Here is a 16819-nt window from a genome sequence, read left to right on the forward strand (position 1 = left end):
CATCAAGAGGCTTTTTAGTTTCTCTTCACTTTCTTCCATAATGGTGGTGTCATCTGCATATCTGAGGTTATTGATATTTCTCCCGGCAATCTTGATTCTAGCTTGTGCTTCTTCCAGCCCAGCATTTCGTAAATGTTCCACCTCATTCTAGTTTGAAGGATTTTCCCTGCTAACTGGTTAGTCTCATTGATAGTGTTTGCTTTGCCTGTGCCAGAGTCTTATCTGAGGCCTGGACCTCAGCATATCAGTGCAGCTGTAATAAGCAAGGACCTCCCCATTTCTGTTAGTGGGGATGGGGTTTATCTTTGCTCCCCCTCATCTGCTAGAAGGTGCCCAGTAGGCTGATTATTTTAAACCTGTGGAAACAGCATAGCATTAAAATGAACACTAAAGTACGTTAAAAAGATTCTCTTAATCATCTTCTTTTCCAAAGCAACACTTTTCACTTTTGCGTGTTGTGGTGTCGGGCTGACCCCCGTCCAACACTGACTTTTTCTCTTCACATTGTGCAGAAATGTTTCTCCACGTTGCTGTAGAGACTTCACAGTGATTCTTCTAATGACTGCAAAATCGCTGTGTTGGTTTCCTGAACGTCTCCTCTGCTCTTGGTAATTGAGGGGGTTTCCAGTCTTGGGCTCCTGCAACTAATATCTTCATAATGAAAACCTTTTGTTTTCATTTACTTAGCTCCTTTAGCATGTAGTCCACAAAAGGAATTATTGGGCCAAAAGGTGGAGATGTGCCTCTGGCTTTTGATAAATCTTTCGACATCACTTTCCAAAAAGGGAATCAATGTTCTCTGCCATCCCCTGGGGCTCCATGCAGCCTGTTAGAGCCACGTGTGCAGCAAACAGTCTGTAAGGATTCCTAGCTCTCTCTCTGTCTTCTGTTCAGAGCCTCAAAAATTGCCCCTGTTCTTTGAGGAAGAATTGGAAATGACATCTTTAACTCCCCCCCCACCAAAAAAAGAAAGACAAAACACACACACACACACACACACACACTTTACACACAAAAAAAGACCAAAAAACCTGAATGCTGGCATCACAGGCTACCTAATGAAGACTGTACGTGCCCCGCCCCCTGAGGGCTAACAGTGATGGTCAAAATGCACCCTTGGATATTAGGCAATGGCTTGCTATCTCACTTACATTATTGTATTAGGTCTTCTAGCATCTAGCCAAGGTTGGTATTTATTATCCCCACTTAAAGATGAGCAAACCAAGGCTCTGAGAGATGAAGTAACTTACTTCAGGTGAAAGGACTAGTGTCAGAGCCAGGACTGAGTTTTTGTCTACCTTGTTTTATAGGAACAAAAATTGTGATGCCAGGGTACTTAAATGTGTATTTGAAGGAAGCATCATGAAGGTCATTGTCAGCTTCAGTGCATCTTTGAGAAAAGGACTGTGGTTGTGGGGATGGGGGTTAGCCTGAACTCGATTCAGTCTAGACCTGTAAGCCCAGGTGAAAAAGACTCCTGGGCACACTGATACAGGGTATGGCTGATAAGAGAAACCCAAGATCAGCTAATAATCTGCAAGTGCTGTAATCTAAGCGAGCCTCTAATCGGAGAAGTAGAAACAGGGGAGTCAAGGAAGTCTTCCTGGAGGAGGTGGTGTTTGGGCTGCAATTCAAAGGTTAACAGAATCTAGAAGAAGTATATAGTGGGAGAGGTGGGGAGACCATTCTGGCAGGGGAGTACTGGCTGCAAAGGGCCTGTGGCTGGAGAGAATTAAGCATTTTTGAGAAACTGAAAGAAGTCTCATGTGGCAGGAGTGCAGAGCAGGCAGTCTCATGTCTTCTTACCTTGTACCAGCTTCCATGGGCAGGAGCAGAGGCCACAGGTATGCTCTGCCTCTGAGAGGGGCTCTGGGTGGTGACGGGACTGCAGGCTAAGGGGAGATCCTTAGGGAGCATGGCAGACATGGTCCACTGGTTTCCCCAAGCTTCTTTCTGCCTCATTCCAGTTCAGGAGGTTGAGAAGCTGTACAGCACATTCTCCAGACTCCCTGACAGCTCTAATTCTGGATGTGAAGCGGGTCCTGTCAATTTTAGATGCAGGTATACAAGATGTGGACAGGGGAACAGTGGCAGAAGCCTTCTTCCTGCACTTTTAGGCTGTTTTCTGATACTAAACAAGGCCATGGAAGTGTGAGGATTTCTGCAGCCATACTGCAAAGCCCATTCCATAGCCTCGTGGTCGTGGAGAGAGTTGTGATGGTAACAGAGGTAGCAGTGGTGGCCTCAGAGAGCATAGGTCCACTGGTGGGTCAGTTCTGCTCATCTGGGAGTCATTCCTAGAGGCCAGTCTAGGAAGGCTGATCTAGCCCTTCCCGTACATGTATCTAATTCCTGGTCTTGAATCCTTTCCTGTTAAAATGCTCTAGGGATGCTACTGATGCTCCCCCCCACCATCACCTAAGTTCGCCTGCGGTTGTGACAGTTCCCAGTTGCCTTCCTGAGTGTCCGCGCATGAAAGTGTTCTCTGATCGCGGGCTTTTTCCACCATCTGGAATTCACTCTGCTAAAGGCAGGGACAATCCAGGGGGTAAAGGTGAGAATGTCCATGGATTTCTTTCAGCCACTGGGGAAAGGGATGCTGTGAGTGTCCAGCTTTCTGTCCTGTGGGAAAATTCCAGGACATGGTCCACGTGATTTCTCAGGGTGTCTTCAGTGAGACTGAGCCTCAGTTGCCCACAGCAGTAACCCACTCACGAATGATTTTCTTTCTCTATCCTTTCATGCTTTGCCCACTTCCTTACTTGCATTTCCTGGGATCACCTTCTGAATAAACCACCTGTACCAAACTGTGGTGTTGGAGAAGACTCTTGAGAGACGCTTGGACTGCAAGGAGATCCAACCAGTCCATCCTAATGGAAATCAGTCCTGAATATTCATCAGAAGGACTGATGCTGAAGTTGAAGCTCCAATACTATGGCCACCTGATGTGAAGAACTGACTCATTGGAAAAGACCCTGATGCTGGGAAAGATTGAAGGCAGGAGGAGAAGGCGATAACAGAGGATGAGATGGCTGGATGGCATCACTGACTCAATGGACATGAGTTTGAGTAAACTCCAGGAGTTGGTGATAGACAAGGAGGCCTGGTGTGCTAGTCCATGGGGTCGAAAAGAGTCAGACATGACTGAGAGACTGAACTGAACTGAACTGAACCCCAACCCTTGCCCCAGGGTCTCCTTTGGGGGAGCTCAAGGAAAGACAATAAATGCCTTAGAAGTTTCTGTTTGTGTGTGTGTTCCAAATCTGGCTAGGACAGAGAGGCACAAAAGACTGGTTTACAGATAAAAGTATGGCTATTTTTTAACTAAGTCAAACATACTCCAGGCAATCACTTCACTGTGCTTTGAATTCATATCCTGAGGCTTTTAGCCTTTTAGTCACAAGAGTGATTTCCCAACACATTAAAATAAATTACTAAAGTTGCATCTTTGTCAGTCCATCCATCCATCCATCTTTCCAGCCAGCAATCATTTATCAGACCTCTGCTTGCGTCCAGTGTTGTGCTGGAGGCTGAGGATAGAGAAACTAATTAGGCTTCCTGCCTGCAAATTACTTACTGTGATCATCCTATGGGCAAATGTAGTTCTGCCATATTGAGTGCCACTCTGATTTCTGCACAAAATGCATTTAGCATGACCATATAAACTCAGTACTAATGCCAACTAGTGGTCTTATCATGTAAACATACTAATCAGAACATTTTCATCTCTCCTGAAGTGTCTCCAACATTCAGACTGTGTCTGTATTTTATTAAAATGCCCTGTTTTAAGATACTGCTCCCGAGGAACTAAATTTAGTTTGAGAAACTGCTCTCAATTTTGGAGTCATTAAATGTAGCCTTTGTGTGTATGTGCATATGACAGAGAAAAATTACAGCCAGCAGTGTCTATATTGAAAATCCTGCATTAGATTGTCATCAGTTGCTAATAATACATCATAATTATTCTTATAGGGTTAAGCTTTTCTCTTTCTTCCTCCACCTGCCTTGCAGAGATAACCTCTAAGGATGTCCTGGAAGACGGTGGGGCTGAAATTCTAAAGCTTTCATGACAGCTGAGCTCTCCATGCAATTCATTATGTTAGAAAGATGGGGAGGAGAGAGTTGTCTGCAAAGATAATGACTATGCAATTTCCAGTCCATTCTCCTTGCAGCCGGATCTTGGAAGCAGCCCATGGACCAGTTTCATCAAGCAGACCTTGCTCATCTCTCATCCTTCTATACTGGGAAAGAGATTGTGTCTGGCTCAAGCTAGAGTAGGCTGAAACCCTGGGTGGATGGGCCAGTTTGGAGGGTATAAGGAAATAGAGTGGGGTTCATTCCCTAAGAGCTTGATTCTAGGGATCTTAGGTGCAGTTCTGGCTGACATCAGTGTCAAAAGGGCTCCCTCCAGAGGGTGGGCAGGGAACAGGAGACTGACTCCCAACCCAGGCCACAGTTCTGTGCTTTGTCTGTATCCCCAGCTTTGCCCCAGAGCCAGGCAAAGCAGGAGCTTAATAAATGTTTGTTGTCTCACTGGGAAAGCACTGGTATAGGATTACATGCAGCAAGGAAATCAGCCAAGCATGGTTCCCGTGGGAAATAAAGTCGCGTTCTTCTTCAGTACCTGCCTATGGAATGAGATTTCTCTGTAGGAGAATCCTAGCAGCGTCCATGTTGGACTATCTCCGGAGAGGAAGATCTGTGTTTGTGGCAGGCATCCCCAGCATTTCCCGGAAAGGTCAGAAAACTTCCAGGGACGGGGGATGCTACTGTTGCTGCATCTTGCAAAATAGATTAAACCCAGCAAAATCCAGTGTGGCCCCCAACAGGAGCCAAGCCAAGCCTTAAACGCAAAGGTGGTGGTTTCCTCTAACTAGAAGGTGGCAGGAATCACACTTGCGGTGTCTGCTGGGCAGGTTTTCATTCACACTTTCAAGGCTGTTTCATTTTCCTTCCCAGCCCTCCATCCTTTGTTCTCCTTCTATTTGTCACTAGTGTGCCCTCGGCAGGTTCTCAAGGTTACGGTCACTGTAGAAAGACTGACTTTGCCTGATTATAGTAAGGAAAAGGGAACACTGAAAAATTAGAGAGTAGCATAATAGCAAAAATTAGAAGACATTAAATTATTATAAGTATTTGACATCATCTTTGTGCTCCTCTCCCTCAAAAAAAAAAAAAATCCTTTATTTGCTCTGTTGGCCAGTGGCAGAGATAGTTAGCTGGCCTGCTAAATCAAGTCTCTACTTTCTTCTACAATAAGAAGAAAAGCAATTTTAATTGAGCACAAAGCTGCTTGAAATAAAACTAGACTTTTCTGGCCTGCCTTACAGCTAAGTGTGGCCATGTGACTAAATTCTAGTCATTTAGATCCAAGCAGAAGTGGTGTTCCTTTATTGGAAATGTATTTAGCATGCATTTTCTTCAGTCAGTGGCTTTCTTAACAGTGTTTTTCAAAAGGGCAGCAGTGTTTAATTTTGATAAAATGGAAGAGATGGATATCCTTTTTAATGGCTTACAGTTTTTGTGTGCTCTTTAATAACTTTCTCCACCTCAGATTTGTGAAGCTGTTCTCAAATGATTTCTTCTAGAAGTTTTACAATGCTAGCTTTTATGTTAGAGTCTGTGACCCATCTTAAACTGATTTTTGCATATGGGATAAGGTAGGGGTGGAGGTTCTTTTTTTTTTTTTTTTTCACCAGGTGGATGGCTAGTTGTACCAGCATAATAATTTGTTGAAAAGACACCCCCGTCCATACACACATAAGGAATTGTCTTAGGTTTTGGCAAAAGTAAGTTGTTAGTATATATTTGGGTCTGGTTCTGAATTTCGATTTTGTTCCATTCATATTTTTGTCTTTATGCAAATCCCACACTATCTTGATTGTTGTGGCTTAATCTGAAGCAAGGACTGTGAGTTTTCCAAAAATTTTTTCCAAAATTGCGTTGACTAGTTAAATCCTTCGTATTTATTTCTGTATAAATTTTAGAGTCAGTTTTTCAATTTCTACAGAAATGGAATTTTTTAGTGGGATTCTTTTGAGCCTGTTAAGAATTGATATCTTAATAATACCAAACGTTTATAACCCATGAACACGGTATGTCATTTCATTTTTTAGGTCTTTTTAAAGTTCTCTCAGCAATGTTTGTAATTTTCAGTGAAGGAGTTTTGCATGTCTTTTGTTAAATTTGCCTCTAAGTATTTTTTAAATGCTATTGCAGACGTTATTCTTTTAAAATTTTCATTTTAAACATTATATGCTGCCAGTGTATAGAAATTCAACTAATTTTTTGTTTATTTTCCTTGTATCCTATGATGTTGCTAAATCTACTAGTGTTCATATATTTTCTATTTCATTGATTTCTACTCTTTATTATTTTCTTCCTTCTACTAATTTTGTATTCTTCATTCTAATATATAGCTTCTTATAGTGGAGATGTAGATTAGTGATTTAAATCTTTGTTTTCTAATATAAGCATTTAAGGATGTAAATTTCCCTCTAAGTACTCTGCCACATCCCATAAATTTGATAAGTTGTGTTTTCTTTATCATTCAGTTGGCAGGTGAGAATTCTATGAATGAACTATCCATTCCATTATCATTCAGTTGGAAATATTTTCTAATTTCTCCTGTGAATTCTTCATAATCCATGTATTGCTTAGAAGAGTGCTGCTTGATTTCCAGATATTTAGAGGTTTTCTAGATTTTTAAGTTATTGACTTCTAATTTAACTACCTTTCGTCACAAAACCATATTCTGAATTATTTTCAAAATTTAAAAAATTTTGAGACTTGTATCACAGTTTAGTATATTTCATAAATGTCAGTTAGGTCAAGCTGGTTGATGGTGTTATTCAGATTTTCTATATTTCTACTTATGCTTTGTCTATTTCTATGAATTCCTGAGAAGGTAATGCTGAAATATACTTTTGTGGTTATGGATTTGTCTGTATCTCCCTTTTCTGATTTCTGCCATGTGCATTTTGAAATTATGTTGCATATTCATTGAAGGCAGTTTTGCATTTTTATTGAATTGACCCTTTTATCATTATGAATTTTAAATTTATCTCTGGTAATTTTTAAAATCATAAAGTCTACTTTGCCTAGTAATACGATAGCCACCTAAGCTTCTTATGATTAGTCTTTGGCCTATTTTTCTCCATCCTTTTACATTTGGTGTGTGCCTCACTCAGTGGTGCCTGACTTTTGCAACCCCATTGACTGTAGCCTGCCAGGCTCTTCGGTCCATGGGATTCTGCAGGCAAGGATACTGGAGTGGGTTGCCATTTCCTGCTCCAGGGGATCTTCTTGACCCAGGAATCGAACCTGGGTCTCCTGCATTGCAGGTGGACTTTTTACCAACTGACTATGAGGAACGGCCAAAAGATTTAATCTTTGTAGTTAAAGTGTGTTTCTCCTGAGTAGGCAGCAGATAGTTTGGTCTTGCTTTTGTATCTAGTCTAACAATCTCTAGTTTTGAATGGGAGTGTTTAATCCATTCAATGCGATATAAATTATTGATACAGTTGTGCTTATCTTTCTGTAGGGCTTCCTTTGTGGCTTAGCGGTAAAGAATCTGCCTGCCAGCGCAGGAAATGCAGGTTCGGTCCTGAGTCGGGAAGATCCCCTGGTGAAAGAAATGGCAATGGACTCCAGTATTCTTCCCTGAGAAATCCCACGGACAGAGGAGGCTGGAGGACCACAGTCCATGGGTCACAGAGACTGGGACACGACTGACGGACAACTGACAACAGCAGCGAATCTTTCTGTTATTTGTTTTCTATTTGGTTCACCTGTTCTTTATTTCTTTTCTCCCTGTTTTTTTTTTTTTTTTGGATTAGCATGTACTTATTTCATTAAAAAAAAAATTTTATTTATTCATTTGTTTGGCTGCACTGGGTCTTAGTTGCAGCATTGAGGATCTTTACCTATAACATGTGAACTCTTAGCTGTGGCATGTGGGATCTAGTTCTCTGATCAGGGATTGAACCCAGGCCCCTTGTACTGGGAGCATGGCGTCTTAGTCATTGGACCACCAGGGAAGTCCCTCATATTTTATATCTCCTATTGAGTTTTCAGCTCTCTCTCTTTATACTTTTGCAATGGTTTCTCTAGGGATTAAATATACATTCTTAGTTTATCATCAGTTTGGTTGCTCAGTCATGTCTGATTCTTTGCGACCCCATGGACTGCAGCATGCCAGGCTTCCCTTTTTCCATCACCAACTCCCAGAGCCTGCTCAAACTCATGTCCATCCTGTTGGTGATGCCATCTAACCATCTCATCCTCTGTCATCCCTTTTTCCTCCTGCCTTCAATCTTTCCCAGCATCAGGGTCTTTTCCAGTGAGTCAGCTCTTCGCATCAGGTGGCCAAAGTATTGGTGTTTCAGCTTTAGCATCAGTCCTTCCAATGAATATTCAGGATTGATCTCCTTTAGGGTGGACTGGTTGGATCTCCTTGCAGTCCAAGGGACTCTCAAGAGTCTTCTCCAACACCACAGTTCAAAAGCATCAATTCTTCGGTGCTCAGCTTGCTTTATAGTCCAATTCTCACATCCGTAACATGACTACTGGAAAAACCATAGCTTTGACTAGATGGACCTTTGTTGACAAAGTAATGTCTCTGCTTTTTAATATGCTCTCTAGGTTGGTCAAAACTTTTCTTCCAAAGAGCAAGCATCTTTTAGTTTCATGGCTACAGTCACCATCTACAGTGATTTTGGAGCCCAAGAAAATAAAGTCGGTCACTGTTTCTATATGCCATGAAGTATTGGGATCAGATGCCATGATCTTAGCTTTCTGAATGTTGAGTTTTAAGCCAACTTTTTCACTCTCCTCTTTCACTTTCATCACGAGGCTCCTTAGTTCTTTGGTTTCTACCATAAGGGTGGTGTCATCTGCATATCTGAGGTTATTGATATTTCTCCCGGCAATTTTGATTCCAGCCTGTGCTTCATCCAGCCCAGCATTTCACATGATGTACTCGGCATATAAGTTAAATAAGCAGGGTGACAGTGTACAGCCTTGATGTACTCCTTTTCCTATTTGGAACCAGTCTGTTGTTCCATGTCTAGTTCTAACTGTTGCTTCCTGACCTGCATACAGATTTCCAAGGAGGCAGTTAAGGTGGTCTGGTATTCCTGTCTCTTGAAGAATTTTCCACAGTTTGTTGTGATCCATACAGTCAAAGGCTTTGGCATAGTCGATAAAGCAGATGTTTTTCTGGAACTCTCTTTCTTCTTCGATGATCCAGTGGATGTTGACAATTTGATCTCTGGTTCCTCTGCCTTTTCTAAATCCAGCTTGAACATCTGAAAGTTCATGGTTCACATACTGTTGAAGCTTGGCTTGGAGAATTTGGAGCATTACTTTGCTAGCGTGTGAAATGAGTGCAATTGTGTGATAGTTTGAACATTCTTTGGCATTGCTTTTCTTAGGGATTGGAATGAAAACTGACCTTTTCCAGTCCTGTGGCCACTGCTGAGTTTTCCAGATTTGCTGGCATTTTGAGTGTCGCACTTTCACAGTATCATCTTTCAGGATTTGAAATAGCTCAACTGGAATGCCATCACTTCCACTAGCTTTGTTCATAGTGATGCTTTCTAAGGCCCAATTGACTTCACATTCCAGGATGTCTGGCTCTAGGTGAGTGATCACACCATCGTGGTCATCTGGGTCATGAAGATCCTTTTTGTATGGTTCTCCTGTGTATTCTTGCCACCTCTTCTTAATATCTTCTGTTTCTGTTAGGTCTATAACGTTTCTGTCCTTTATTGAGCCCATCTTTGCATGAAGTGTTCCCTTGGTATCTCTAATTTTCTTGAAGAGACCTCTAGTCTTTTCCATTCTATTGTTTTCCTCTATTTCTTTACATTGATCTATTCTTTGGAACTCTGCATTCAAATGGGTATATCTTTCCTTTACTCCTTTGCCTTTCAATTCTCTTCTTTTCATAGCTATTTGTAAGGCCTGTCAGACAAGCATTTTACCTTTTTGCATTTGTTTTTCTTGGGGATGGTCTTGATCCCTGCTTCCTGTACAATGTCAGGAACCTCCATCCATAGTTCTTCAGGCACTCTGTCAGATCTAATCCTTTGACTCTATTTGTCACTTCCACTGTATAATCATAAAGGATTTGATTTAGGTCATACCTGAATGGTCCAGTGGTCTTCCCTACTTTCTTCAATTTAAGTCTGAACTTGGCAATAAGGAGTTCACGATCTGAGCCACAGTCAGCTCCCAGTCTTGTTTTTGCTGACTGTATAATTTATCACAGTCCACCTCAAATTCATAAATAATATAAGAACCTTTACTCCTTTCCCATCCTATGTGCTGTTGTCATATTTCACTTTTACATACACTTTAAATCCTACAATGTATTGTTATAGTTTTTTCAATTTTAACTTTTTTCCTTTTATCTTGAAATAGCCCATATATTCAGTCACCATATTAATCTCTTCCTATAACCTAATATATTTGTAAGAGTTGATTTAAATTTCTTATCTGTCAATCCATTAACTAGTATTTGTCTGTGGATCTGTTTCTATTGACTACGATTTTCCTGACTTTTGGTTACACATTCTAGCTTCTTTGCATGATTCATAATCTTTTTTCTCTGGAGAGTAAAGTATAATATTTTTGCTTTGTTTTCCAGAACAGGCAAACCCACTCCTCTGTCTTGCACACAGTGTGAGAGACTGAATCAGCCATTCCTCCTTGAGTCTGGTTGGGCTGCAGCCTTAATTAGATCGACAGTTTACCTGTTTTAAGGTAAACTCTCATTTGTTTTCCAGCTTTTCTCTCTGGTCAGTATTTGAATTGGGAGAAGATTGGATTAGACTTTCAGATATTTTTGGTTTTGTGCATTCAGCGAACTCCTCAGGGGCCCCACATCCAACCACCGTGATCATCCCGAAGCTGAGTGGGACTAAGAGAATTGTCTCTGCTCACCTGCCCTTTCTTCATGACTCCTTCCTTCTTTGGCAACGGCTTTGACAGAGCAGCATTGTTGGGCTGAGTAATTTATTTTTGCACTTGGGATTCTTTCAGATTCCTGCTAGAATTCTTTCAGATGTCCTCCTGCCAGCCTGCACACGGTCTGTGGCAGCTCTGTACTTTGTCAGTTTGGCTGAACAGGAAATATGTTTCCGAGAATTTCCTTCTCTGTACTTCTAGGTTAGTTGAGGCCCCAGGAGACATTTTGCACAAGATTTGGCAGATAGAAGTGAAGCTGAAGGTCCATTGTTGGACGTTTGGAAGGTTAGCGAGAACAATGGGAATGCTTACCTTGATGGCCAGCTCTCTAGCTCCCTTGAGAGCCTACCTTTCTTCTCTGATTGTAGGTCAGCTGTACTTCTGAGGCAAAGGCTGTTGGCTTTTCCTATAAATCATCCAGAGCATTCAGATTGGAAACTTTGAGTGACAGCTGTGCATTCCAATTTGTCCCCATAAGTTTCAGTCCATCCTTGTGATTCTAATTGGTCCTTTCCTTTGTCCACATTCAATTTTCCTTTCTGGCTGCCAGTCGGGCTGACCTCTGGTGAGTTAAGGCTTAATACTAGTTACAGAGGCAACAGCCTGTGAGTCTGCTTCACCAGGTCCCCAGCTTTCAAACTCATGAAATTAATCCCTGTTTCTCTGATAGTAGTAGTTTTGTTTCTCTAATCAACCCTAACAGCTACACAGGCAGCTAAGACTGAGCTGGTCTCTCCTCATTCCTGGACCATTTCTCCCCTCCGTGTTGCCCCATGTGCCCAGATCAGTTGCCCATCCTTTTTCAGGCAGGGCAGTTGCTGTGGCCCTGTGCTCACCTATGAATGGGTTTTTGGAATTCAGTTAATCAAGGCTTCCTTCTACTCTTTGCTAGACCTGCTGAGAAAGATTTTAACTTTTGTCCAGATTTTTCTTGTTGTTACCATGGTATCAAAAGTCTTTTACGTTCTTACCTCCATATAGTCAAAGCTGTGGCTTTTGCAGTAGTCATGTACGCATGTGAAAGTTGGACCCTAAGGAAAGCTGAGTGCCGAAGAATTGATGCTTTCACATTGTGGTGCTGAAGAAGACCCTTGAGAGTTCCTTGGACTTCAAGGAGATCAAACCTGTCAATCCTGAAGGAAATCAACACTGAATATTTATCAGAAAGACTGATATTGAAGCTCTAATACTTTGGCCACCTGATGTGAAGAGCTGACTCACTGGAAAAGACCCTAATGCTGGGGAAGATTGAGGGCAGGAGGAGAAGGGGGTGGCAGAGGATGAGATGATTAGATAGCATCACCAGCTCAAGGGACATGATTTGGAGCAAACTTGGGGAGATAGTGTAGGAGATGGGAGCCTGGTGTGCTGCGGTCCATGGGGTCACAGAGTCAGACATGACTTAGTGACTGAACAATAATAACAACAGCATCCAAAATGTCAGCAAAATCCTGGAAAATGTGCTTAAAGGGTGGATTTAGGCCCGTCTCATCCCTTTTCTCCTTTCTGGGCTGGGAACACACATGATGCCCCTGCTACAGCAGCCGTCTTGGACCTGATAGCAGAGTGCACTCCCAGCTGTGATACAAAGCCTAGTGGGAGGAATAAGGGGACTGTAGTACAAACCTTGGACAGCTGACTTCCAGAACTTGATATGGGAAACTGAGATCTGGGATACTTATGATACTTTTTATTTTTGTTTTTTCCCCCCTCTTTTTAAAAAAAGTATTCATTTGTCTGCACCAGGTCTTAGTTGCAGCATGCAGGATCTTTGATCTTGGTTGTGGCATGTGGGATCTAGTTCCCTGACCAGGAATTGAACCTGGGCCCTCTACAATGGGAGTCCAGCGTCTTAGCCACTGGACTACCAGGGAAGTCCCTAGTTTTCTGATTCATGTAGCCAAATTTGTTTCCAGAGACTAGAACCTCCTTCTGGGATTTTGTGAGGCTACTCAGGATGGCTAGTGAAGAGGAGAATGATAGAAGGTGGAAGCAAGCCAGGAGGTTGTACAGAAGACAGACTGGTTGGGAAGGGGATGGAAAGTAAAGATAACATGTCTAAAGGCAGGGTGGCTGATGCAGAAGACAGGCCACGAGGTATGCTGGGAGAAAGTGTACATTGGTTTTTAAAGAAGCCCATAATGCACAAGACAGCACCCCCCTCACCATGACAAAGGATTATCCAGGATGAGCTGGTGATGCCCTGACAACCTCACCAGGAAAGCAATGGGAGCTCTATTGGGTCTGTGGTTCCAAAGAGGCACCATACACACAGACTCAGCACAAGTCCTTCCAGTTACAGCTTCAGTCCATCTCTGATCTCATCCTTCAATCACATCCTAAACGTTTCCCCACTGTCCCCCATTCTCAAGTGTGGAACTATAAAGACCGCTGCTGCTGCTGCTGCTAAGTCACTTCAGTAGTGTCCGACTCTGTGCGACCCCATAGACAGCAGCCCACCAGGCTCCCCCGTCCCTGGGATTCTCCAGGCAAGAACACTGGAGTGGGTTGCCATTGCCTTCTCCAATGCATGAAAGTGAAAAGTGAAAGTGAAGCCACTCAATTGTGTTTGACTCTAAGCGACCCCATGGACTGCAGCCACCCAGGCTCCTCCGTCCATGGGATTCTCCAGGCAAGAGTACTGGAGTGGGGTGCCATCGCCTTCTCCTACTATAAAGACTAGAGCTTTCCAAACTGTGACTTGCATGTGACGCATCCGACGATCTTGTTAACTTGCAGATTCCGGTTCCCGGAGTCTGGGATGTGGTTGGACATTCTGCGTCTCTAACATCATGAGTGATGCGGTTGCTGCTGGTCCCCAGGCCAGATATGAGTAACAGCAAGACCATGTGTTGCTCTTCCTCTAATGAATGTTTACTTCCTGCATGTGGTTTTCCTTATGTGATCACATCACTGACATGCTGGGGGTGGCCTGTTTTGTCACTGGGATACCCTGGGGAGGGACTGCAAGTTCAGTCTCAGCTGGACCCTCTGCTCCGCTGGCCTCATTCCAACTTGGCTTGCCTCCTCTTCAGGTTGTAAGAATGTAAACAAAAAGCCCAGGAGATTTGATGCAGTAACGACAGCCAGTGCCTGCGAGTTATTCTGTCAGTTTTCCCCAATAGCTCCTCTGAATGGACTCACATAACATATTTCATCTCTACTAACTAAGCCTAAGAAATTTCTCTCCTAAAATAAAACTTTAAAATTTTGATGAATAGTATTCAACTCTCCCACCAAATAACAGTATTTCTAAAATTTCATATATCTCTATAAAAAAAGAAGTTGACTGCAGCACCCTTAGCTCATGATCAGTATTCCCTGTTAATCAACACCAGCAAGTTACTCAACTGTCTGAGCTTCACTTTATGCACGTGAAAAATGGAGCTAATAATTCCTACTTTGCAGTGTGGTAGGCATTACCTACAATCATGCTCCCTTCCTCATGCTGTCTGATCTGGCTTAATCAGATATGGTAAGATGACAGACATGGAAACTTAATTGCCTTAAAAGAAGAGTTTATTACCCACAGTTCCCCAAAGCAGGAGACACACCATGCTCTGCAGGTCACCTGGGGAAGCACCTGGGTATGTCAGGAGTGAAGAAGGGAAGAGAGGGCAGGGCCAGAGCCTTTGTTGAGGTTTCCATGGGAAGGAGTGGGCAGACATGGCTGGCCACTTTGAACAAGTTTAGGATTGTATTATGGCTGGCTTCCCTGGTAGTTCAGTCAGTGAAGAATCCACCTACAATGCAGGAGTCCGGGGTTCATTCCCTGGGTCGGGAAGATCCCCTAAAGAAAGCAGTGGCAATCCACTCCATTGCCTGGACAATCCCGTGGACAGAGGAGCTTGGTGAGCTACAGTCCTTGAGGTCCCAAAGAGTCGGACATGACTTAGTGTCTAAACCACTACCAGGATTTTATAGTCTGAATAATGTGAGTGGGCTCTGGGCTATAACAGAGGTCTCTATATGTCTGGCACCTGGCCTGGGGATCATTTAGGACAGGGGAAACATCAGTGTGGTATGAGAAAGTTAGATAAAGGAGGGGGCAGAGGTATGGGCTTTGGGTTGGTTGGTTGGCACAGAACAGCATACTGAAGGCAAGTTTTTCACTGTCTTTAGGAATTAGCCAGGCCCGGGAGGGTCAGTCTCTGTCCCTTACAATGCTTTATAAAGCATTATAAAATACAGAAAATAAAAAATAAAATAAAATCCTGATTAATACGTGGTGTCAAGCATGGCCTTGGTCGTTAGCACCCCTTCCCTAGCACACTGCTCCTCGCCACCTGAAGGGAAGCGACAACTTATGTAAATACAGTGACTTCCAGCCAGATGGCTGCCCCTGTGTCCCTCTGCCGGAAGACTTCTCCCGCTGCCTCTTCTTTGTAGGAAGTCAATGACAGTGCTGCTTCCAATTCACAGAATTTCCAAATGGCTGTGTAATCAGAGACCCATGTAGGCAGGAGCCCTGATGTTCATAGGAAGAGGAGAAAAATCCCAGATCCTTCCCTCTGTGAAGCCAAAAGGCTGCTTCTGTGTCTTCTTTTCACGCTGGTAGAGTAAGGCTGGTTTTGACTTCCCAGACGCTCTTATTCCAAGCGAATAACTGGAAGCAGCAAGCAACAGGCCTGGGACCTGCTGGTACAGTGAGGAAGAAGCTGCATGTGCGTGGATTCCGGAGGAAAGCTGCCCTTTGTGGGGGAGGAGAAGGGGCAGTGGGTACTGGGAACAGACGCATCTTCACCCTGCCTTAGCATGAAGGCTGTGACTTGGAAGGATGACTCACAGCACCATAGAACCACCTTCCCTGCGAAGTTAAAGCAGCTCAAGAGAGACAGTGTCAACAAACAGCCATTTGAGGACAGCGGGGGAATATCGGGGCTGATGAGGCAGGTGTCATTATTGCCTTGGGGCTTAATGGCACACTTGGACTGCTGGGCTCCACATTTGCCAGGCCGCCTTAGGGAAGAAGGGGCCTGTAACCAGAAGGGTGCTTTTTTTAAATGAATAATTTTTAGTTATTTTTTTATGGCTGTGCTGGGTCTTCTTTGCTGCGCTTGAATTTTCTCTGGTTTGCGGTGAGCGGGGGCTCCTCTCCAGTCGCCGTGCGCAGGCTTCTCATTCGGTAACTTCTTTTGCTGCAGAGCACCGGGTCTAGCTGCAAGGGCTTCAGCACTTGTGACTCCCAGGCTCTGGAGTACAGGCTCAATAGTTGTGGTGCACTGGCTTACTTGCTCTCCTGTGTGTGGGATCCTCCTGGATCAGGGATTGGACCTGTGTCTCCTGCATTGACAGGTGGAGTCTTTACAGCTGAGCAACCAGGGAAGCCCCAGGAAGATGCTTTTGATTGCAATGATCAGATGACCCAACTTAATGTGGTTTCAAGATTGTCTGACATTGCACTTCACAAGGTCATCACGGATGCTTGGTCCTTTTTTCTTCTTTCTTCCACCATCCACAGTGTTAGTTTAGTTCTAGGGCTGGTTCCCTTCTTTGTAGAACTGCTGCCAGCAGCAAGCTGATTTACCTTCTTCTGTATTTATCTTAGGAAGACAGAGAAGCTTCCTAATCTTGTTCTTCAAAGTAAGGAAGCATAAGAATTGAAACTCCCAACAGACTTCTTATCATGTCTCGTTGGCTAGAACTGTTCCCCAGACCCTGGAGAATGTCACATGCTGATGAGCTTAGGCCTGAGCTCTTGCTTCAATTGCTGAAGAAGAGAGATGGGCTTTCATGGCTGGCACTAACTAAGTGGAGCCCTTCTCATACTGTTCATGGGGTTCCCAAGGCAAGAATACTGAAGTGGTTTGCCATTCCCTTTTCCAGTGGACCATGTTTTGTCAGAAGT

General features: G+C 43.5%; 1 non-coding gene and 1 pseudogene across 1 annotated transcript; both read right to left on the bottom strand.

Moving 5' to 3' along the window:
* Positions 1-16819, bottom strand: part of LOC102191399 — an 88294-nt pseudogene that overhangs the window by 57952 nt on the left and 13523 nt on the right.
* On the bottom strand, positions 12773-12845 carry TRNAG-CCC. Its single transcript has one exon. It is a non-coding gene; the product is annotated as a tRNA-Gly (tRNA).

This window comes from Capra hircus, chromosome 26 (genome assembly GCF_001704415.2).
Source record: "Capra hircus breed San Clemente chromosome 26, ASM170441v1, whole genome shotgun sequence".
Lineage (NCBI taxonomy): Eukaryota > Metazoa > Chordata > Mammalia > Artiodactyla > Bovidae > Capra > Capra hircus.